The following is a 25275-nucleotide window of genomic DNA, read 5'->3' on the forward strand; positions in this document are numbered from 1 at the left end:
CCCCATAGATCTCAGGGGCCAGGTTAAATTCACCTGCTTCAACAATTTCAGTTCCACCTCTGCATGGGTAAGGCTCCAGCTAGATGTCATTACTTTGGAAACTAGGACTTTTAGTTACAATTGTTGCAACATTTGCTAAGCTGAAACTGTGTTAATGACTTTATATGTATCCAATCCAAATTATATAGGACACTTGCACCAGCCCCATTAATATTTTATTTTTAAATATCTGTTTTATTGACTTTAAGTAGGCTTACAGCAAATATAAACAATAAGGTAAAGTTAAACATACAATAGCAGGAGTATAAACTGCCCCAATATGAGAAAAACTGAATCTCGTGTCACTATAACAATTAGGCATATGTGCGTTGGTGTACTAATCACTGTAGAGCAAGAAAAAAAGGGAAGACCAGAACAATTTTAATATAGGAAATGAATATATAATAAAAAAGGATAAATTATGTACCCCAGTGATATTTTTTATCACTTTATCATGTATTTCTTTTCTAATATTTCACTGATATATTTTAATATGAATTATCTACTTTTTATACAAATACAATTAATGTTATGTTTTGATCCAGTGCCCTACACCAAGAAACTGCTGTTCTCTCTCTTGTGTGTTGTATACTTTTGTATTAGGTGTCAGTAGTAGCGCCTCTTATGCCATGGTAGTGAAAACATATATTTACAAATAACTAATCAAATCAGGCAATTTTGGGGGGTTTCACCCTACACATTGTTTATTACACACATTGGTGCAGAGGATCAACTATTGATGTTTCTCCTCTCTATTATTTAACAAGATTAACTTCTATAAAACACAAGTTACATTCAGAAAGAAAAAAATGACCTCAATTGTAACCATATTGAATTTATACAAGCTAACTTACTTAAGAAACACAGGATACAGTCAGTCCCTCAGTGTGACTCCTCACGTGAATAATAAGTGATATATTTCTAGTAAAACATTTGTTACATTCAAAGCAATTAAAAGGCTTCTCTCCTGTATGAATCATGTGATGTATAACAAGATATTGCTTATCTATAAAACTATTTCTGCATTGAGAACATTTACAGTATATGATTTCTCTCCTGTGTGAGCTCTCTGATGTAAAACAAGATGTGACTTCTGGGAAAAATGCTTGCTGCATTCAAAACATGTAAATGGTTTCTCTCCTGTGTGAGTCCTTTGATGACTAACAAGGTCTCGCTTGTAGGTAAAACACTTGCCACATTCAGAGCATTGAAATGGCTTCTCTCCTGTGTGAGTCCTCTGATGTCTAACAAGCTGTGAGTTTAGGGTAAAACATTTGCTGCACTCAGAACATGTAAATGGTTTCTCTCCTGTGTGACTCATCTGATGTATCACAAGCTGTGAGTTTAGGGTAAAACATTTGCTGCACTCAGAACATGTAAATGGTTTCTCTCCTGTGTGACTCATCTGATGAATAACAAGGTTTCGCTTCTTGGTAAAACACTTGCTACATTCAGAGCATTGAAATGGTTTCTCTCCTGTGTGAGTCCTTTGATGACTAACAAGGTCTCGCTTGTGGCTAAAACACTTGCTACATTCAGAGCATTGAAATGGTTTCTCTCCTGTGTGACTCCTCTGATGTCTAACAAGCTTTGAGTTTTGGGTAAAACATTTGCTGCACTCAGAACATGGAAAGGGTCTCTCTCCTGTGTGACTCCTCTGATGTATGAGAAGCTGTGATATATATGTAAAGCTTTTGTCACACTCAGAGCACAGATGTGGTTTCTTTCCTGGGAGACTCATCCTGTATTAGATGAGAAACAAATTAGCTGTAGAATGTTTCTCCTATCCAGAAAATGAGAATAGCTTGTGCGATTCCTCCAGAGGTGTAAGGAGAAATGATGCCTGTAGTGGGTTTTATCAGAGAAAAATGTCCCTTTCTACAATAACTTATTGGTTAAAATCCTGTAAATTTGTTGTCCTGCAAGAAAAAAAATATATATTTAACAGCATAAAGGTTACTGGGGTAATTCTACTTTTACAGTATCAGTGTGACTATATATAATGAACTTTATATATTTTTATATACACTAACAAATATAACCCAGTCATTTACCAATGTTTTTATATTTGTGTATTTTGCAGCATGGATAACTCTATTATCCTGTAGCAGCTGCTGATACTTAATATAGTTCACAGGGGTAGATGTATGAAACAGCATTATGGGGGAAGTGGTATCAGAGCAGACTCTGCACTCTTTACTGAATGAGGTCCATATTGCACATATTATACCACACTACTGATATACAAAAAATAGTAGTTCACATGAGACCAATATACTGAGAGAGTATATATATTTATTTAATACACACATAATCCCACAGTAATACGTAGTCTATTCATCACTTATTTTCAACAAAATCAGGTGATAATTAACATTTTCAGAATGAGCATTAATGCACAGGCAGCTATGCGCCCAAGGTGTGGGAGAAGTGGGGGTGCCCATCTATTGGCCATGTGTCAAGCTTAGGTGCAGGCACAGGGAGCATATGGCAGCAGCAAGCATGAAGATAGCTGTGTGCCCAAGTGCCCATCTGTTGGCTGTGTGTCCAGCTTGGGGTGCAAGCAAAGGGAGCATATGGCAGCAGAGAGAGGGCTGTGTGCCCAGGTTGTAGGGGAAGTAGTGGTGCTTGGCTGTTGGCTGTGTGCCCAGCTCGGGGTGCCGGCACAATTAGAACATGGCATCCAAGAGCAGGGAGAGAGCTGTGTGCCCAGGGTTGTAGGGTCACAACTGTTGGCTGTGTGGGGAGAAGGGGCAATGAAGTCACTGTGACCAGATCCACTGATGTGGGTATAAATATGACAAGAGCCATGTAAGCAGGAGAAAAGTCTCTCACCTCTGAAAGCTGTCTCAGCAGAAAGAGCAGTTTTCCATAAATTATACATTTGTTAGAGACATGATGATAGTCCCTGAAAGCTTTTTTAAACTTGCATCGAGTTTAAAACATAATTATGACAAGTGATAATTATGTAGCACCTAATAGAGACTATTTAGATTATATTATATACATGATACAATAATATTACTACAAAATATACAGTTTAAAGTTTGAGATTACTGAGTATTAAACAATTTTGGACTAAAATTAAGCAAATGTTCAACCAAAAGTTGGTTGTCACAATGAAGGGACAACTAAATTTTTCCTACTGCTACGTATCTGGCCCATACCAGACAGACTGTAAGTGCCCATAAATATACTTACACATTTATTATGGACTTACATTCAGTTACATAGTGATTCATGAATATCTACCTACATTACGACTTATATAATTCTGTGTCATATACAGTGTGTTATCTTCATATTTTTCTTTTAAAATATGTAAATTCAGTTTTTATTAAATACAATATTTATTTGATAATGCCAAATATAGAATATAAAGTTCACAGTAGTTTGCCCTATGAAATATAATTCTATTATATTTAATACTAAATATATAACAATTGTTTAAATAAAACTTTTTAAGTATTGATAACATGACAATATTTACAAAATAACATCTACAAATATTTATGTATATATCAATATATTCATATGTATAATATAATCACCTTACTCTAGAGATCCTTTCTTTCTCTTACTGATCCATCCTCCCAGCTCTCCAACCAGTAACTCATCCAGCAGCTCCTCCATCAGCTATCACTGGCCTGATACAGCCTATTTATAGTCACTCCTCCCCATCTCTCCCCAGTAGTTCCCAGAATGGGCAGAAGGAATTCTTACACCGAGAGGTGACATGTGAATTAGTGTTACATAACATTAGTATATAGTCATTCAGCACATTAGCTTCTCGTGCCCAGCTCCTTGTCTTGTAAATGAGGTGTAAATATTCCTAAAGTCACTTACTACAATGGGAAATGCTAATTACACCCTGGCAGGGGTAACACCTTGTATTCTAATTAGATCACAGCATCCTCTGTTATGTTACTAAAGGGTACATTGTTTAGGAGTCACCTATTGTTCAGGCAGAGTTTATGCAGACAGACCTTTTCTACGTACAGTATCAGCAGCAGAAACATCACAATGATTCACTGTAAATATAATCAAAATTACACATATAAAGCACCAAGAAAAAGTTTGCACAAATGTTGAAAAAATAAAAAATATTATATGTATATTAAAATGCTATATATAAATGCAAAAGCCCTCACTCACTCACTCACTCACTCACTCATCACTAATTCTCTTTCTTCCTGATATGTTAGGAAGCTGAAATGTAACATAGGTATTCTACAGGTGGGAAATAGGAACCTACATAATTAGAATTTAATAAACCTCCCCTAAGGGGATGAAAAGGGGGTTGGGATATTGATATCATGTGTGGCTTGCATTGCGTGAATGATAATGCCCAAACGGACAATCACATTTAAATTTGAATTGCATTGGACTCCAGTGTGTAGAATTTAATAAACTACAAAAATGGTCCTGTCACTTTTTAATGTGTCCGCTACGCGTGTTCCTAGGGCACTGCCAAGAACCATGTATTAATATTTACTGACATTAAGACGTCTCAAATTTACATCTCTAAAAATTTTCCACATTTTATCACTCATTTAAATGCAAAGAGCAGGTAGAACAACGAGTGAGACATAAATATTCCTAAGGTCACTTACTATAGCATAGAAACATAGATTTTAATGGCAGATAAAAACCACTTGGGCCATCTAGTGTACTATCTAGTACAAAGTATAGTCAAAATTAGCACTTAGACAAAATCACACATAGATAAAATCTCAAGCACAGATAGTAAAAATCTGTACAATCTGTGTTATCTGGGCTCTGGGGGAGTTCAAGGGAAATCACATAGTCAAAATCATACATAGCAAGGATCTCACCGTGTGGAAACACCTTAAGTTGCCCAGGTACTGAAACAAGCACCCACTCTATGGTTCCCAGGATGACCAGAAGGAATTCTTACACTGAGAGGTGACATGTGAAGTAGTGTCACATAACATTAGTATATAGTCATTCAGCACATCAACTTCTCGTGCCCAGCCCCTTGTCTTGTAAATGAGGTGTAAATATTACTAAAGTCACTTACTACAATGGGAAATGCTAATTACACCCTGGCAGGGGTAACACCTTGCATTCTAATTAGATCACAGCAGCCTCTGTTATGTCACTAAAGGGTCCATTGTTTAGGAGTCACCTATTGTTAAGGCAGAGTTTAGGAAGAGAGATCTTTTCTACATACAGTATCAGCAGCTGGAACATCACAATAATTCACTGTAAATATAATCAAAATGACACATATAAAGCACCAAGAAATAGTTTGCACAAATTTTGAAAGAAATTAAAAATACTATATGTATATATAAATGCTATATATAAATGTGAAAGCCCTCACTCACTCACTCATCACTAATTCTCTTCCTTCCTGATATGTTAGGAAGCTGACATGTAACATAGGTATTCTTCAGGTGAGAAATAGGAGACTACCAGTGACATGCAGTCAGGGGAGGCAGTGGAGACAGTGCCTCCCCTGTGATTAATTATTACAATCAGACAAAGAAGATACTTATGACACATAGTCTGTGTCATAAGTATCTTCTTTATTTAATTGTAATAATTTGATGCATTTAAATGCATTTGGGAGGCACAGATAGTGGTGCCTCCCATAGATAATGGGAACTGGGGCAGAGCTGGCGACGGGGCCAAGCACTGGGCTGTATAAGCCCATTCAAATAGATAGGGAAAGCGGCACTGAAAGAAGTGCATCGCTGACAGGGACATCACCCCCATGTCAGCGAGGCACCTGTGATTGGGCAGCGGATCTAGTGCTGGATCCGCTGTCCAATCACCCACATGATGCTGGAGGCGGAAGAGGCGGTGGGACCCGGCGGCTGTAACCGGCGTTGGAGTGTCGGGGCTGAAGCAGGAGTGAGGGGTGAGTTAGTATTCTATTTGTTTTGTCTAAAATGTCCCAGCAGTGCTCACCTCTACACTGGGCCATCCCATCTGTCTCTGAAGCTGTCTGCCTCCAGATCCCGTCTCTACAGCCTCCACTCAGACTGCTTGTTGTTGCCAGGCGTCCCGCCCCATTACTAAGCAATGGGCCGGAGTGACAAGTGAGCGTGTTCCCCTCTCTTTCTCTCTATCTCTCACTCTCTCTCTTTTTGTTCCCCCCTCGGTAACTATTTATTTTCATTCACTTTTACAGGTGCCACTATTGGATTCTACTGGACAAGTGGACGTGATTTTCGGGGTGGGATGTAGGTAAGTATGTGTGAGTGTGTAAGTGTGTTATAATAAAATTTAACTTTCACAGTGTGTGTTGTGTTTTTATTTGGGTATTGTTTTTGTTGTATTTCCCCGCATGCTGATACTTGAGGTCCTCCAAGTACCAGCAAGTGGGGGATGCTTGCTGGGCCTTGTAGTTCCACAACAAAAAAATTATATTATTTTTTTAACACTCATGACTATCAGCCTGGCACGGTGGGTGACAGCCTCGGGCTTCACCCCTGGCCCTTGGGTGCCTGGAGGGTGGGGGACCCTTTGATTTACGGGGTCCCCACTCCTCCAGGGAACCCCGGCCAGGGGTGACTAGTTGGGGGGGGGTAATGCCACGGCCGCAGGTACCTACATAAATGTGTCCCCCGGCTGTGTCATTATGTCCCTGGCTAGTGGAGCCCGATGCTGGTTTTAAAAGTATGGGGCCCCCTACATCTTTTGTCCCCCGTATTTTTGGAACCAGGACTGGTCAAAGAGCCCGGTTGTGGTTGTCTAAATACGAGGAACCCCTGTCCAATTTTTCCCCTGTATTTAAAAAACCAAGACCGGCTCAAAGAGCCCGAGGCTGGTTATACTAAGGAGGGGGGACCTCACGCATTTTATTTTTTATTTTTTAACCCATTCAGACCCTTCTCCATTAAGTTAATAAAAGTCCTGGACATCAGAATTGCATTCATGTCCTCCTCCCACTCCCTTCCCTGTCCCAAACACTATTTTTTTTTTCTATAAAAATGTACAATATATAACAAGTATGATGAGCAGGCAGGCAGTGGGCATTGGCGGCATCGGAGTGAGATAAAAATTAGTGGCGGAGGGCTGGGTCAGTTTATGGTGGGCGAGTTTGTAAGCCGGTGGCGGTGGCAGCGGACATCGACTCAGGGGCAGTAGCGGGCATTGGCTCGGTAGTGGTAGGGGTCATCGGCAGATTTGGCGGACATTATGGCTGTAGTGCCTCACCAGCCACTGACCTCACCGCACGCCACTGGAAACTACATAATTAGAATTTTAATAAACCTCCCCTAAGGGGATGAAACGGGGTTGGAATATTCATATCATGCGTGGCTTGCATTGTGTGAATGATAATGCCCAAACCGACAAACACATTTACATTTGAATTGCATTGGACTCCAGTGTGTAGAATTTAATAAACTACAAAAATGGTCCTGTCACTTTTTACTGTGTCTGCTACGCGTGTTCCTAGGGCACTGCCAAGAACCACGTATTAATATTTACTGACATTAAGACATCTCAAATTTACATCTCTAATAATTTACCAAATTTGTATCACTCATTTAAATGCAAAGAGCAGGTAGAACAGCGAGTGAGACATTAATATTCCGAAGGTCACTTACTAAAGCATAGAAACATAGATTTTAATGGCAGATAAAAACCACTTGGGCCATCTAATGTACTATCTAGTACAAAGTATAGTCATAATTAGCACTTAGTCAAAATCACACATAGACAAAATCTCAAGCACAGATAGTAAAAATCTGTCCTATCTGTGTTATCTGGGCTCTGGGGGAGTTCAAGGGAAATCGCATAGTCAAAACCAGACATAGCAAGGATCTCACCGTGTGTAAACACCTTAAGTTGCCCAGGTACAGATACAAGCACACACCCTATGGTTATTTTTTTGTGCAGGAAGCCAATTAACCTATCAGTATATTTTTGGAGTATGGAAAGAAATAAGAGCAGTCCGAGGAAATCCACACAAGTATGGGGAGAATGTGTAAAGATATAGATAAATCTAAAATAGTGTGAGACACATATAAAGCTGCAGGGACGGATTGGCCTTGAAAGCTGCTGGGAAGGTTCCTGGGAGGCTGACCGCAGTGTGGGGCCACATGTAGCTCTGCATCCAGTACTGCATCAGCACCACTCACATAATATCTGGCAGCTGCCAGCACCTATAAGAGGCCACAGCTTGGGGAGCTCTGGCATTGTGAGGATAAGCTGTCATCTCACGTGACAGAGCTCCTCCTGTCACCAGTTCCTGGCAGCCACACAGCGCACACACAGAGTGACGGTGAGTGATATCTATCCCTTTGGCCCCTCTGCTTTCCCCTACTCTCCTGCTCTCTCTGCCCTCCCACTTTCTGCTACACCACTGACCCCTTTTCACACACACCTCCAACAGCCCATCTGCTCTACCCCCCTGCGGCATCCCCCTTTCCACCCACAGCACTCCCCTCCCCCACTTGTGGAACTACCCTCCCCAACCCATGGTACTCCCCTCCCCCTGTGCCCCCCCACTTGCAGTACCCCGCTCATTTTGAAATCAGTTAAAATAAAGTAAACTATCTGTATGTCGAGCTCTCCCAGGAAAATGCTCACTTATATATGAACTTACACAAGAAACTAACCAACAGGAATAAAATAAAATTTTGAAAGCGAACAGTAAACATCCAAGTTCCATTAGGAATAGTCTCCCCTGTTCACAATTTTTCCGAGCAGTTAGAATTTCTGACAACACTGCTAAGGCAGAGGCTAGAATTGATGAGATGTCAATGCAATTTATAAGCAATGCAATGCACCTGAGAACTGTCAAGCAAAAAGTTCTGTCTATTCCGAGAATGTATTATTATTATTACCCTTTATTTATATGGTGCCACAAGGGTTCCGCAGTGCCCAATTGCAGAGTACATATGAACATAATCAAAACAAGAAAACAGTGACTTACAGTTGAAGACAATATAGGACAAGTACAGGGTAACTAAGCATAACTACACCAGTAAAGGACATAGAGATAAGTTTCAAGGTGGACAAAAAACTGCAGTATTTGGGCAGTTGAGGATTTTAAATGTAAGAAAAGGTTAAGCACACGAGGGAAAAAGGCCCTACTCTTGAGAGCTTACATTCTAAAGATGCACTTAAGGTGTCCTCACGGGATGCCATTTGTACAACATTGTCATCCATACTGTCATACCAACATGCGGACTTAAAACTTATTTAAAACTGGTTCCGTCATCCATCTACCATACATTAAATAGTAATATATAACATACTAAATAAGTTATTATAAAAACCAACTTAATTTAAACTTATGAATTAGACCATTAGGCGCTAAAGTACCTAAATTAAAAATCCACCTCATCTCTGCTTTTGCCAATCTTTTATCTCTATTGTTTGTGCGCTTTTTATGAACTTGAAACAAATCAATAATACAATGGTGCACGAACAATAGAGATGTAATGCAGTGCTTAAAGTGGTCCTAGAGAGGTGGTGGAACTCACCCCCCATCCCCACGGCACCCATGTAAGGCGTGCGCAGCAAAAAGGGGGTGTGGTCTCAAAAAGAAAGGGGCGTGGTCACACAATAGTAATAATGCCCACAGTAGTAGTACCCAAGTGAAAATTTTGAAGTAGGGGTATGGAAAAGTGAAGGGTGCAATTATGTGCGCGCCGAAGGCGTGCTCACTCCTGACAAGGGGGCGTGGCCACGCAAAAGGGGGCATGCCCTTCAGTGTAGTTTACCACACCATATACCCCTTATACACATTATGCACCACAATAGTAGGACCCCTTTCACATTATAGCTCACAGTATGAGCCGAAATTCATATTACACCACACAGTATGAGCCAAATTCACATTACACCACACGGTATGAGCCGAAATTCACATTACACCACACGGTATGAGCCAAATTCACATTACACCACACAGTATGAGCCGAAATTCACATTACACCACACAGTATGAGCCAAAAATCACATTATAGCACACAGTATGAGCCAAAATTCACATTACACCACACAGTATGAGCCAAAATTCACATTACACCACACAGTATGAGCCGAAATTCACATTACACCACACAGTATGAGCCGAAATTCACATTACACCACACAGTATGAGCCGAAATTCACATTATACCACACAGTATGAGCCGAAATTCACATTACACCACACAGTATGAGCCGAAATTCACATTACACCACACGGTATGAGCCGAAATTCACATTATAGCACACAGAATGAGCCAAAATTCACATTATAGCACAGAGAATGAGCCGAAATTAACATTATAGAGTGACAGGGAGAGTGACAGCAGGGACATGGAAAGTGACAGCAGGGATATGGAAAGTGACAGCAGGGGAATACAGTAGGGAGTAGGGAGAGAGAAAGACAGCAGGTTAGATTACCTGTTTAGCAGCGGCGGTGGTCTGCGGTGCTGTGGATGAGTAGGCTGTGGTAGGCGTGACGTGGAGGAGGCTGTGGGCCTCAGAGATAGTGCGGAGGAGGAGGCTGTGGGTGCGCAGAGGTCCGTGGGCGGGGTGGCAGAAGAGGCTGAGGGAGGCTGCAGTGGATCTGGAACCAGACTGGCTTTATTATCCCTGCTGCCGCATCGAGCTCCTGTGACCACGCGCTAATATTTCAAAACTGCTGCGGACCGGCAGCCAATCAGCCACAGATTTGAACTAGTAGCACGGCGGTCACAGGAGCTCGATGCAGCGGCAGGGATAATAAAGCCGGCCTGGTCCCAGATCCGCTGCAGCTGGGAGTCTGGAACCTGGGCTTCCAGTGCGGCGGCGATGGTAGGGGCGGAGCGATGGAGGGCGGACCGGGAACGCAGCTTCTTTGTCGGCCCATACAGTAATGCCCCCAGCAGTAGCACCCCTTATACAATGCCCACAGTAGTAGTGCCCCTTATGCAATGCCCCCAACAGTAGTGCCCCTTATGAAGTGCCCCCTTTACAATGCCCTCATTAGCTGTGCACCCCATCAGTAATGCCCTTAATGGTAATGCCCCTGTGTAGTATTGCCCCTAGTCGTTTAGCCCCAGTAGTCATGCCCATACTGGTAATGCCCCTGCAGTTATGACCCCAGCAATTTACTCCCCCCCCTTTAGTTTAGCCTCTGAGTGGTAATGCCCCCAGTAGTTTTGCCCTCATGTAGTTTGCCCCATGTAGTTTAGCCCCCAGTGGTAATGCCCCCTGCAGTTGTGCCCCCAGTTGTTTAGCCCCTGTAGTTTAGCCCCCATGTAGTTTTCCAAAGTTAGTAATTATCCCCAGTAGTTTGCCCCCTTGTAGTTATACCCCCAGTAGTTTAGCTCCTGTAATTATGCCCCCTTGTAGTTTAGCCCCCAGTAGTAATGCTGCCAGTAGCTTGCCCCTTTGTAGCTTGCCCCCTTGTAGTAATGCCCCCAGTAGTTTGCCCCTTGTAGTTTGCCCCAGCAGTAAAGGCCCCCAGTAGTTTGCCCCCAGTACTAGAGCCCCCCAGTAGCTTGCCCCCTTGTAGTAATGAATCCCAGTAGTTTGCCCCTTGTAGTTTGCCTTAGCAGTAAAGCCCCCCAGTAGTTTGCCCCCAGTACTAGAGCCCCCCAGTAGTTTGCCCCTCTGTTGTTTGCCCCAGTAGTAAAGGCCCCCAGTAGAAACGACAGTGGTACACATACAGGAGGGGGGGGGAAGCACTATACTTACCAAGCCCCGCTCCCGCCGCAGTCCTCTCTCGCCGTCTGCTCCTCTGCACTATGAGAGAGACGTCGTGACGTCTCTCCCATAGCGCGCACTGACAGAGCCGGAAGCCGGAGCTCAGTACTGAGCTCCTGCCTCCGGCTGCCGCTGCGGAGAGGGAGATGGGTGCCCGCTGGTAACGCGATCTCAGCGGGCGCCCGGCATCTCCCTGCAGCGCGGCCCGGGACATCGGGTTAGGTGAGCCGGGGGAGGCGGAACTGCGTTCCGTCTCCTGGTGGAACTGACGGAACGCAGTTCCGGCCCGTTCCGGCTCACTTTAACCCCTGATGTAATGTATAGTAGATGGATGACGGAACCAGTTTTAAATAAGTTTTTACAATATTATAATTTAGTATCTCAGTATTAATATATATATATATATATATATATATATATATATATATTGTGAGGTTAAATATCAAAACATCCCCTAGTAATGAAGTTTATATTATACAAATGGATACATGCAGTGCGGGGGTTACGTGGAGTCCCTTTGATCAGGATTGTGTGTTCCTTGTAACCTAGCAACTAAATCTAGTTATTAGGTGACGTAACCACATTGTTTTGGTTCATTCTCTGTGCATACATTTGTTGTGTAGGGTTTTGGTGCCGTCATCCATGAACCAAATGTTGTGATTTGTTGGTGCTGGACAGTGTAATGATGTACTGATGCCGCTGCCGTTCGTTGATTTTTCATGATGGCGCGGGTGGTGATGTATGGTCGCTTAGCAATGCGGCGACCAATCAACCAAGCCCTTGACGTCACAAACGCTTCTGGATCTGTACAATAAATACTGGGGTTATGTGATACACTTCGTTTCCTCGATAAAGACCTACAACAGGTCGAAACACATCGGAAGCGAGTGTATCAAACCGGTGTAGTGTTTCCAGTTGGTAAGTGTTGCAGTTTCCATCTATGTGGGCAGTCCCGATTTTGGCCGCCGGGTCATGCACACACATGCATAGCTTCCAATTGGTGAACACTACATGATCTCTTGGTTCTTACCACTGTTGTAAATACTTATAAAAACCTGTCTGTCATTAGTGTGTTTTTAAAACCTTTTTAATAAATTGTTTTGACTATCCCCCTTGCTAAAGCCTGATATTGGGATAGATGCAGTGACGGAGTCACACTAAACTTATCAAAGAAACCGTTATAGGAGGTGTACCATCCTGTTTATCAGTGAGTATGGTACGCATCAATTGAGATTGGTGGTGGCTTTATAGAATCTTAACACAGACGACATATTGGTGATTTAAAGATACCTTTATGAGTGGAATTCACATGTGTGATGTCTAAGTCGGGTACGCATTTGATTACAAGCGGGATATGAAGAACCTTGCATTTCTGTTCTATTGTTGAACATACTATACCATGATTTGTTCATATTGTTTTTTAACAAAACTCAAACAACTGGAGGATTGGACGAGACATATGACATTTTCTAGGAGCCATTTAACAGAGACCTGACATCTTCACAGAGATCAGCGTAACTATTTAGAAATAATTTTTCCATTTTATATGGTGAACACAATGAGTGCATGACGACTGGTTAATTTCTTTTGTGACAGAAATAGGAATAGTATCTTTTACAGATGATGAAATAGAAAAACTATTATTTGACAATTTTGACTTTGAATTACTTTCGGCCGAAATACCGGCCGATGTCTTCTATAAGGTACTAAAACACAGACAAAGAGAAATTGACCTTACATTGTATGGTCAATTTCTATCTGAATATCTGAGATGGAAACAAATACCACGTGGTTTCTGTATTGCCAATGTACCTACTTTGGGTAGAAATAATCCTGTGTTCTGTAGCCGCTGGTGCGGGGTTCTGAATAAATGTTCATTAGATCTCATTGCCCTTGTTGTCGAGGAGGTTGGACAGGAGCTAAAGAAGATTCAGATAGAACTGGAAACTACCATCACGGTAAATACAGCCCTGTATACTTTGGACCACTGTGTTAAATCCAGTATATTTATTCTAAATTTCTGGAGTGCCGTGTTTTTTAGACAGACATCAGTCTTCCTATCTTGGCTTTATTTAAACTTAACAAAGGCACACAAGTAGCTGGTTGATTATTGGAGTGCCGGTTTGTGGGACTATATATATAGAGATAGATAAACACGGTAGGTGACTGGCACTCCCATTTGAAAATGTTAGTGAATGCCTGGTTAGTGAATGCCTGGCAGGAAAAGTTAGCCCTACAGCTTTCCTAGGGCTTCATGTCTCCAGAAGACTGGCTCAAAACATCAGCGTGATGTACAAAATGCTGGTCAATGTCTCATTTTAATCAACAAAATTTTGCCAGGACATACACAATAACATAAAAATCTTACATTATATAACAAGAGAAGAGATAGAAGCCTCCACCAGAACTATCACCCAGTGCTGTGCCCATGCCGTAGGGAACCAATGACATCACGATCCCACAATGTGCACCTACCAGTGTCGTTACCATGGGATCCCTTACAGCGTGCGCTCCTGCACAGAAAGAAAACACCCTACAGAAAAGGTGCATACTTATTTAGAACCACAAGATGGCAGCAGAGTATAAGAATAGTGTTATAGGCCCTACTCACTCGGCGATTCGCCGCCGAGGTGCCCGACGGCCGATACGGCCGACGAGCAACCCGGCGGCGGGGGGGCAGTGACGGGGGGAGTGAAGTTTCTTCACTCCCCCCGTCACCCGGCTGCATTGAAGTGCAGGCTAATATGGACGAGATCGTCCATATTGGCCTGCATGCACAGCCGACGGGAGATCAGCGATGAACGAGCGCGGGGACGCGCATCGTTCATCGCTGTACTCTCCACACTGAAAGATATGAACGAGTTCTCGTTCATTTATGAACGAGATCGTTCATATCTTTCAAATTATCGCTAGGTGTGTAGGGCCTATTACAAAAAAACATATCCAGTAAGCAATCTTAAAAGTAGACTGGTGCTAAGTATAAAGAGACAAAACGCTGCCATGTTCATAATGTTAGAAAACATCTATAAAACTCTCTATTAGTCCAAATGCAGTACATTATGTATGGCTAACTGTTCTAAAGGCTATAATGCCCCAGCCAACCACCTTACTTTAAACATAAAAAGACAAATGGTTAATTGGCCAGAATGTAAAATGTTAATCTGTAAAAGAGAATGGATCTTCAAAGAATACATCCCAACTTGTTGGTCTCATTGAGATCCAGGGGTGCCACTGTCCGGAGATAATGGATCCATCTGTAATAATTATGTACTCCGATCACCTCCCCTGATGTTAATGGGGATATGGTTTATAATCTTATGCCTCATTGTGGCTAAGGGGTGTTTAAAGTCCCTAAAGTGGTGAGCCACCGGTTGGTCTTGACATTCTCCTTCCTATGCTGCTTTAATTGCCTGCTGATGCAGAGCCTTTCTCTCACAGAATTGCCTGATAGTCTTTCCGACATATAAAAGTCCACATGGGCAACGTAGGTAGTAGATACCAAAATGGTGTATGGCCTACATCACAAACCATACCCAGAAAGACTAAAAAATCTCAATATGCATAGTTTGGAGCAGAGAAGGGAAAGGGGGACATGATCTAAACGTGCAAATATATCTAGTGTTTTAAAAAAGTCCAGGAGGAAAACATTCTCCAAATGAAGAGAAGCAATAGTACACAAGGACATGCACTGATACTGGAGGACGGGGAGGTTCAGGGGTAATTTGAGAAAAAATGACATCACAGAAATTGTAGTGGACAAGTGGAATAGCCTCCCATCAGAAGTGGTAGAGGTTAAGACAGTAGAGCAATTTAAATATGCCTGGGATAGACATAAGGATATCCTTACAAAGAAAAATGGATCAAATAAGGTTTGAGATAAAAATATGGTAAAAAAGGGGCAGACTAAATAAGCCAAGTGGTTATCTGCCATCAAATTCCATGTTTCTATGTTTCTATGAACTGAGACAAGATATCACGTGTTTAATCTTCACTTGAATACCCGAATGCAGGTGCGAGAATGTGGGCCCACATTCCATGTACCGGTAAGAAGTACAATCGAGACACTTGTAACTTCCCGGTTGAGGAAAGTGTTTTACCCAAGCCCGAGATGTTAATATGGACCAGGATGTAACATAGATTTTTAGTCCTCCTGTAGCTAGGCACCAGTTTGGAATCATTTACTGCTTCAACTCCAGGGCCACCTGTAATAATAGGCCCCAGTTCTTTACCAGTCCGCATGTTGCTATGACAGTATGGATGACATTGTTGTACAAATGGCATCCCGTGAGGACACCTTAAGTGCATCTTTAGAATGTAAGCTCTCATGAGTAGGGCCTTTTTCCCTCATGTGCTTAACCTTTTCTTACATTGAAAATCCTCAGCTGCCCAAATACTGCAGTTTTTTGTCCGCCTTGAAACTTATCTCTATGTCCTTTACTGGTGTAGTTATGCTTAGTTACCCTGTACTTGTCCTATATTGTCTTCAACTGTAAGTCACTGTTTTCTTGTTTTGATTATGTGCATATGTACTCTGCAATTGAGCACTGAGGAACCCTTGTGGCACCATATAAATAAAGCATAATAATAATAATCCATTCTCGGAATAGACAGAACTTTTTGCTTGACAGTTCTCAGGTGCATTGCATCGTAACCCCTGCTTATAAATTGCATTGACATCTCATCAATTCTAGCCTCTGCCTTAGCAGTGTTGTCAGAAATTCTTACTGCTCGGAAAAATTGTGAACAGGGGAGACTATTCCTAAAGGAACTTGGATGTTGACTGTCTGCTTTCAAAATTTTATTTTATTCCTGTCAGTTGGTTTCTTGTGTAAGTCCATATATAAGTGAGCATTTTCCTGGGAGAGCTCGACATGCAGATAGTGTACTTTATTTTCACTGATTTCAAAATGAGCGGAGGTACTGCAAGTGGGGGGGCACATGGGGAGGGGAGTACCATGGGTTGGGGGGGGGGGTAGTTCCACAAGTGGGGGAGGGGAGTGCCGTGGGTGGAAAGGGGGGTGCCGCAGGGGGTGAGAGTAGATGGGGGGTTGGAGGTGTCTGTGAAAATGGGTCAGTGGTGTAGCAGAAAGTGGGAGGGCAGAGAGAGCAGGAGAGTAGGGGAAAGCAGAGGTGACAAAGGGATAGATATCACTCACCGTCACTCTGTGTGTGTGCTGTGCGGCTGCCAGGAACTGGTGACTGGAGGAGCTCTGTCACGTGAGATGACAGCTTATCCTCACAATGCCAGAGCTCCCCAAGCTGTGGCCTCTTATAGGTGCTGGCAGCTGCCAGATATAATGTGAGTGGCGCTGATGCGGTACTGGATGCAGAGCTACATGTGGCCCCACACTGCGGTCAGCCTCCCAGGAACTTTCCCAGCAGCTTTCAAGGCCAATCTGTCCCTGCAGCTTAATATGTGTATCTCACTATTTTTAATCTATCTATATCTTTGCACATTCTCCCCATACTTGTGTGGATTTCCTCGGACTGCGCTTGTTTCTTGCCATACTCCACAAATATACTGATAGGTTAATTGGCTTCCTGCACAAAATATTAACCATAGGGTGTGTGCTTGTATCTGTACCTGGGCAACTTAAGGTCTTTACACACGGTGAGATCCTTGCTATGTCTGATTTTGACTATGCAATTTCCCTTGAACTCCCCCAGAGCCCAGATAACACAGATTGTACAGATTTTTACTATCTGTGCTAGAGATTTTGTCTATGTGTGATTTTGACTAAGTGCTAATTATGACTATACTTTGTACTAGATAGTACACTAGATGGCCCAAGTGGTTTTTATCTGCCATTAAAATCTATGTTTCTATGCTTTAGTAAGTGACCTTCGGAATATTTATGTCTCACTAGCTGTTCTACCTGCTCTTTGCATTTAAATGAGTGATACAAATTTGGTAAATTATTAGAGATGTTAATTTGAGACGTCTTAATGTCAGTAAATATTAATACATGGTTCTTGGCAGTGCCCTAGGAACACGCGTAGCAGACACAGTAAAGAGTGACAGGACCATTTTTGTAGTTTATTAAATTGTACACACTGGAGTCCAATGCAATTCAAATGTAAATGTGATTGTCGGTTTGGACATTATCATTCACGCAATGCAAGCCACGTATGATATGAATATTCCAACCCCCTTTTCATGCCCTTAGGGGAGGTTTATTAAAATTCTACACACTGGAGTCCAATGCAATTCAAATTTAAATGTGTTTGTCCGTTTGGACATTATCATTCACGCAATGCAAGCCACGCATTATATAATTCTTCCAACCCCCTTTTCATCCCCTTAGGGGAGGTTTATTAAATTCTAATTATGTAGTTTCCTATTTCCCACCTGAAGAATACCTATGTTACATTTCAGCTTCCTAACATATCAGGAAGAAAGAGAATTAGTGATGAGTGAGTGAGTGAGAGAGTGAGTGAGTAAGTGAGTGAGTGAGGGCTTTCCCATTTATATATATCATTTATATATACATATAATATTTTTAATTTTTTTCAAGATTTGTGCAAACTTTTTCTTGGTGCTTTATAAGTGTCATTTTGATTATATTTACAGTGGATCATTGTGATGTTCCTGCTGCTGATACTGTATGTAGAAAATATATGTCTGCCTAAACTCTGCCTGAACAATAGGTGACTCCTAAACAATGGACCCTTTAGTGACATAACAGAGGATGCTGTGATCTAATTAGAATGCAAGGTGTTACCCCTGCCAGGGTGTAATTAGCATTTCCCATTGTAGTAAGTGACTTTAGGAATATTTACACTTCATTTACAAGACAAGGAGCTGGGCACGAGAAGCTGATGTGCTGAATGACTATATACTAATGTTATGACACCCTAATTTACATGTCACCTCTCAGTGTAAGAATTCCTTCTGGCCATCCTGGGAACTACTGGGGAGAGATGGGGGAGGAGTGACTATAAATAGGCTGTATCAGGCCACTGATAGCTGATGGAGGAGCTGCTGGATGAGTTACTGGTTGGAGAGCTGGGCAGATGGTACAGTAAGAGAAAGAAAGGATCTCTAGAGTAAGGTGATTATATTATACATATGGATATATTGATATATACATAAATATTTGTAGATGTTATTTTGTAGATATTGTCCTGTTGTCAATACTTTAAAAGTTTTATTTAAACACTTGTTATATAGTTAGTATTACAATATAATAGAATTATATTTCATAGGGCAAACTATTATGAACTTTATATCCTATATTTGGCATTAGCAAATAAATATTGTATTTAATAAAAACTGAATTTACGTATTTTAAAAGAAAAATAAGAAGATAACACGCTGTATATGACACAGAATTATCATATAAGTTGTAGTGTAGGTAGATATTCATGAATCACTATGTAACTGAATGTAAGTCCATAATAAATGTGTAAGTATATTTATGGGCACTTACAGTCTGGCACTTATGTGTATGGGCCAGATACGTAGCAGCAGGAATAATTTAGTTGTCCCTTAATTGTGACGACCAACTTTTGGTTGGACATTTGCTTAAATTTAGTCCAAAATTGTTTAATACTCAGCAATCTCAAACTTTAAACTGTATATTTTGTAGCGCTATAGAGCCAATTAATTGTTCCACACCATTCTCAATTGTAAATATTTATTTCAAGCATATAACCATATAAAAATATTATTCTTGTGATATTTAAGATCTGGTGTGGTCACAGCACCCTCAACTACATAGCAATTAAAAAGAGACAATTCTCATCATAAAAATAAGTGTGCTGAATAGTATAGTGTCCAGACTGGCAAGAATTATGCCAAAATTTCATTCAGTAATAGGATCCTCCGTGTTAAGTTGCACCCCATAATAGAGTCCAGAGGACACTGGTATTTTTATCCAAAGGCTATGCACCGATATAGAAAACGATGTACACGTGAAAATTACTGGATTCATACACTAGGGACCCTTGTACCAGAGGGACTCAATGAGTATATTGAAATAGACCCATAGCCTTATAAGAACATTGGGGAGGACCCTATAGAATTGTTCCTAATGTTCTTAGAATCTGTCTTAACCCTGTATCATTTCTGGCCTTTTGTGTTTATTAATCTGAAGTAATCCCTCTATCATCTTAATTTCTTGCCTCTTGTGTCTTCTTCTGAAGCAATCCATCTAAAGTGAGCTTACTATTATCTTGTTCGATCAGTAGATAGGATACCATCTGAGTAATATTAGATAATCTCATATTTGGTTGTTCTGATATATTACATTTCTAGTTTTAAAGTAGGGATGGTTGGATAGTGATATCAATCACAACCTAAAACAGGCTATATTAAATTTATTGTGAGTATCTATATATTTTCAGGGAAAGATACAATTAATTAGCTAAGGTATTTTGTCCTCAATAAAAAATAAATATGAAGATTTTTTGTGTTCTATGTTTATACTTTAGAGATTGGATTTATTAGGAAAATAAATACGTATATAATTTGTTTGTGGTTCATACAATCTAAGTTATTATAGTACCAACTGGGACCACTTAATATGTCTTTTTGTGCCTGTTTTTGGGCACTCGTGTTGTACGTATATGTATGCAAACTATATATTTGTATACATGTGGGTATATGCATATGTGTGTATGAATAAACGTATTATTTATATATATATATGTATATTGATTAATTGCATGAGGTATCTATTAGATTTAACACATGGACTCAGCCTTTTTTCTAAAACTAACATTCTAACACAGATGTATTTCTGATAAAATATAGGTGTAAATATCTTTATTGATTCATTTTGTTAAATGTCGCTCTTGTGATCAGGTTTAATTTACTGTGAAATGTGCTAGATAGAAAGAGCCTGTTAGGGAATATTTGCAGTGGCTGATAGATAATTAGGAGAACCTTCCCTGAATTGAAACAGGTGTGCTATCTTCACATGAAGAAAATTAGCATATAAAAGGACCCTCTGTGAACAACGGGAGTACCGCCTATGGAAGAAGTAACTGGATGTTAAGAAACGCGTCTAGGACTCCCCAATTAAGTGATTGCTGAATAGTTCAGACCTTCGTCCGGCATTTCCAGAACACTTGGCACCTGTTACCAGCAAACCGTGTAAGCTACCTTCATTCAGTGCCGGAGAAAACAGTGTCTTCTGGAAGCCGGAGCGGCTGTGCGGCTAACCGCTCGAGCGGGTTTAGCAACAGTGATAGCCTGCTCGTTGCCCGTACGGAAACCTCCCATCAGCGTGATTCATCCTGCCATATGGATAGAAGACACCAACTAATTTGCACTACACCGCTACGATTCACAGGTAACAGTCGTGCAATCCCGGGGACGCTCGGGCTGCACTTAAAGCTCCTCGAACTGGCAAACAGGTCCCGTGTTATAAGCATAAGGGACAGAGCGAGCAAAGGTACCTGTGACCCTTTACATCTGTGGTGCATAACCTTTGGATAAAAATACCAGTGTCCTCTGGACTCTATTATTGGGTGCAATTTAACACAGAGGATCCTATTACTGACTGAACTTGTGACATAATTCTTGCCAGTCTGGACACTATACTATTCAGCACACTTATTTTTATGATGAGAATTGTCTCTTTTTAATTGCTATGTAGTTGAGGGTGTTGTGACCACACCAGATCTTAAATATCACAAGAATAATATTTTTATATGGTTATATGTTTGAAATAAATATTTACAATTAAGAATGGTGTGGAACAATTAATTGGCTCTATAGCGCGACCTCTTTCTTATTCAATCGTATATGCTATATTGAAGCCATTATAGACAGGCTTCTGAGGTCTGATGAAATAGAACCATTTATTTATGATCACAAGGTGACAGATTTTAGATAATATCAATCATATAGTATTGATTGCGCCATCAGGTATTTATTCTTTGTATGTATATTTTGTAGTAATATTATAGTATCATGTATATAATATAATCTAAATAGTCTCTATTAGGTGCTACATAATTATCACTTGTTATAATTATGTTTTAAACTCGATGCAAGTTTAAAAAAGCTTTCAGGGACTATCATCTTGTCTCTAACAAATGTATCACTAATGGAAAACTGCTCTTTCTGCTGAGACAGCTTTCAGAGGTGAGAGACTTTTCTCCTGCTTCCATGGTTCTTGTCATATTTATACCCACATCAGTGGATCCGGTCACAGTGACTTCATTGCCCCTTCTCCCTACCCACACAGCCAACAGTTGTGCCCCTACAACCCTGGGCACACAGCTCTCTCCCTGCTCTCGGCTGCCATGTTCTCCTTGTGCCTGCACCCCGAGCTGGGCACACAGCCAACAGGCATGCACCCCTTCTTCCCCTACAACCTGGGCACACAGCTCTCTCCCTGCTCTCGGCTGCCATGTTCTCCTTGTGCCTGCACCCCGAGCTGGGCATACAGCAAACAGCCAGGCACCCCCACTTACACTGCAACCTTGGGCACACAGCCCTCTCTCTGCTGCCATATGCTCCCTGTGCCTGCACCCCAAGCTGGACACACAGCCAACAGATGGGCACCTGGGTACACAGCTATCTTCCTTCTTGCTGCTGCCATATGCTCCCTGTGCCTGCACCCAAGCTAGACACATAGTCAACAGATGGGCACCCCCACTTCTCCCACAACCCCGGGCACATAGCTGCCTGTGCATCAATGCTCATTCTGAAAATGTTAATTATCACCTTCTTTTGTTGAAAATAAGTGATGAATAGACTACTTATTACTGTGGGATTATTTGTATTAAATAAATATATATACTCTCTCAGTATATTGGTCTCATGTGAACTACTATTTTTTGTATATCAGTACAGTGGTATAATATGTGCAATATGGATCTCATTCAGTAAAGAGTGCAGAGTCTGCTCTGATACCACTTCCCCATAATGCTGTTTCATACATCTACACCTGTGTATTATATTAAGTATCAGTAGCTGCTACACAAATATAAAAACAATGGTAAATAACTGGGTTATATTTGTTAGTGTATATAAAAATATATAAAGTTCATTATATATAGTCACACTGATACTGTAAAAGTAGAATTACCCCAGTAAACTTTATGCTATTAAATATATATTTTTTCTTGCAGGACAACAAATTTACAGGATTTTAACTAAGAAGGTATTGTAGAAAGGGACATTTTTCTCTGATCAAACCAACTACAGGCATCATTTCTCCTTACACCTCTGGAGGAATCACACAAGCTGTTCTCATTTTCTGGATAGGAGAAACATTCTACAGCTAATTTGTTTCTCATCTAATACAGGATGAGTATCACAGGAGAGAAACCACATCTGTGCTCTGAGTGTTTCAAAAGCTTTAGATATATATCACAGCTTCTCATACATCAGAGGCTACACACAGGAGAGAAACCACATCTGTGCTCTGAGTGTGACAAAAGCTTTACATATAAATCACATCTTCTCACACATCAGAGGAGTCACACAGGAGAGAGATCATTTCCATGTTCTGAGTGCAGCAAATGTTTTACCCAAAAGTCACATCTTTTTAGACATCAAAGGAGTCACACAGGAGAGAAACCATTTCAATGCTCTGAATGTAGCAAGTGTTTTACCCTGAAGCGAGACCTTGTTAGTCATCAGAGGACTCACACAGGAGAGAAACCATTTCAATGCTCTGAATGTAGCAAGTGTTTTACCCAGAAGCAAGACCTTGTTAGTCATCAGAGGACTCACACAGGAGAGAAACCATTTCAATGCTCTGAATGTAGCAAGTGTTTTACCAAGAAGCGAAACCTTGTTAGTCATCAGATGACTCACACAGGAGAGAAACCATTTACATGTTCTGAATGCAGCAAATGTTTTACCAAAACTCACATCTTGTTTTACATCGGAGGAGTCACACAGGAGAGAAACCATTTCAATGCTCTGAATGTAGCAAATGTTTTACCCAAAACTCAAATCTTGTTAGACATCAGAGGAGTCACACAGGAGAGAAACCATTTCAATGCTCTGAATGTAGCAAGTGTTTTACCCGCAAGCAAGACCTTGTTAGTCATCAGAGGACTCACACAGGAGAGAAATAATTTCAATGCTCTAAATGTAGCAAATGTTTTACCCACAAGCGAAAGCTTGTTAGTCATCAGAGGACTCACACAGGAGAGAAACCATTTACATGTTCTGAATGCAGCAAATGTTTTACCCAAAACTCACATCTTGTTTTACATCGGAGGAGTCACACAGGAGAGAAACCATTTCAATGCTCTGAATGTAGCAAATGTTTTACCCAAAACTCAAATCTTGTTACACATCAGAGGAGTCACACAGGAGAGAAACCATTTCAGTGCTCTGAATGTAGCAAGTGTTTTACCCACAAGCGAGACCTTGTTAGTCATCAGAGGACTCACACAGGAGAAAAACCATTTACATGTTTTGAATGCAGCAAGCATTTTTCCCAGAAGTCACATCTTGTTTTACATCAGAGAGCACACACAGGAGAGAAATCATATACTGTAAATGTTCTCAATGCAGCAAGAGTTTTATAGATAAGCAATATCTTGTTATACATCAGATGATTCATACAGGAGAGAAGGCTTTTAATTGCTTTGAATGTAACAAGTGTTTTACTAGAAATATATCACTTATTAATCATGTGAGGAGTCACACCGAGGGCCTGATTGTATCCTGTGATTCTTAAGTAAGTTAGCTTGTATCAATTCTATATGGTTACAAGTAAGGTCATTTTTACTTTCTGAATGAAACTTGTGTTTTATAGAAATTAATCTTGTTAAAGAATAGAGAGGAGAAACATCAATAGTTGATCCTCTGCACCAATGTGTGTAATAAACAAAGTGTAGGGTGAAACCCACCAAACTTGCATGATTTGATTCGTTATTTGTAAATATATGTTTTCACTACCATGGCATAAGAGGCGCTACTACTGACATCTAATACAAAAGTATACAATACACGAGAGAGAGAACAGCAGTTTCTTGGTGTAGTGCTCTGGATAAAAACATAACTTTAATTGTATTTTTATAAAAAGTAGATAATTCATATTAAAATATATCAGTGAAATATTAGAACAGAAATACATGATAAAGTGATAAAAAAATATCACTGGGGTACATCATTTATCCTTTTTTATTATATATTTATTTCCTATATTAAAATTGTTCTGGTCTTCCCTTTTTTCTTGCCCTACAGTGACTAGTACACCAACGCACATTTGCCTAATTGTTATAGTGACATGAGGTTTAGTTTTTCTCATTTTGGGGCTGTTTGTACTTCTGCTATTGTATGTTTAACGTTACATTATTGTTTATATTTGCTGTAAGCCTACTTAAAGTCAATAAAACATATTTTTAAAATAAAATATCAATGGAGCTGGTGCAAGAGTCCTAAATAATTTGGATTGGATAAATATAAAGTCTTTAACACAATTTCAGCTTAGCAAATGTTGCAACAATTGTAACTAAAAGTCCCAGTTTCTAAAGTAATGGCCTCTAGCTGGAGCCTCACCCATGCAGACGTGGAACTGCAATTGTTGAAGCAGGTGAATTTAACCTGGCCCCTGAGATCTAAGGGTCCCACTGCTGGCCAGACCAGCAATGAGT

At 40.7% G+C, this 25275-nt stretch overlaps 1 pseudogene; it reads left to right on the forward strand.

Annotated features, from left to right (window-relative positions):
• LOC134934280 (zinc finger protein 567-like) overlaps positions 1-24204 on the forward strand; it is a 72483-nt pseudogene extending 48279 nt beyond the window's left edge.
• Positions 24205-25275: the final 1071 nt, after the last annotated feature.

The sequence above is a fragment of the Pseudophryne corroboree genome, chromosome 6, assembly GCF_028390025.1.
Source record: "Pseudophryne corroboree isolate aPseCor3 chromosome 6, aPseCor3.hap2, whole genome shotgun sequence".
Classification (NCBI taxonomy): Eukaryota; Metazoa; Chordata; class Amphibia; order Anura; family Myobatrachidae; genus Pseudophryne; species Pseudophryne corroboree.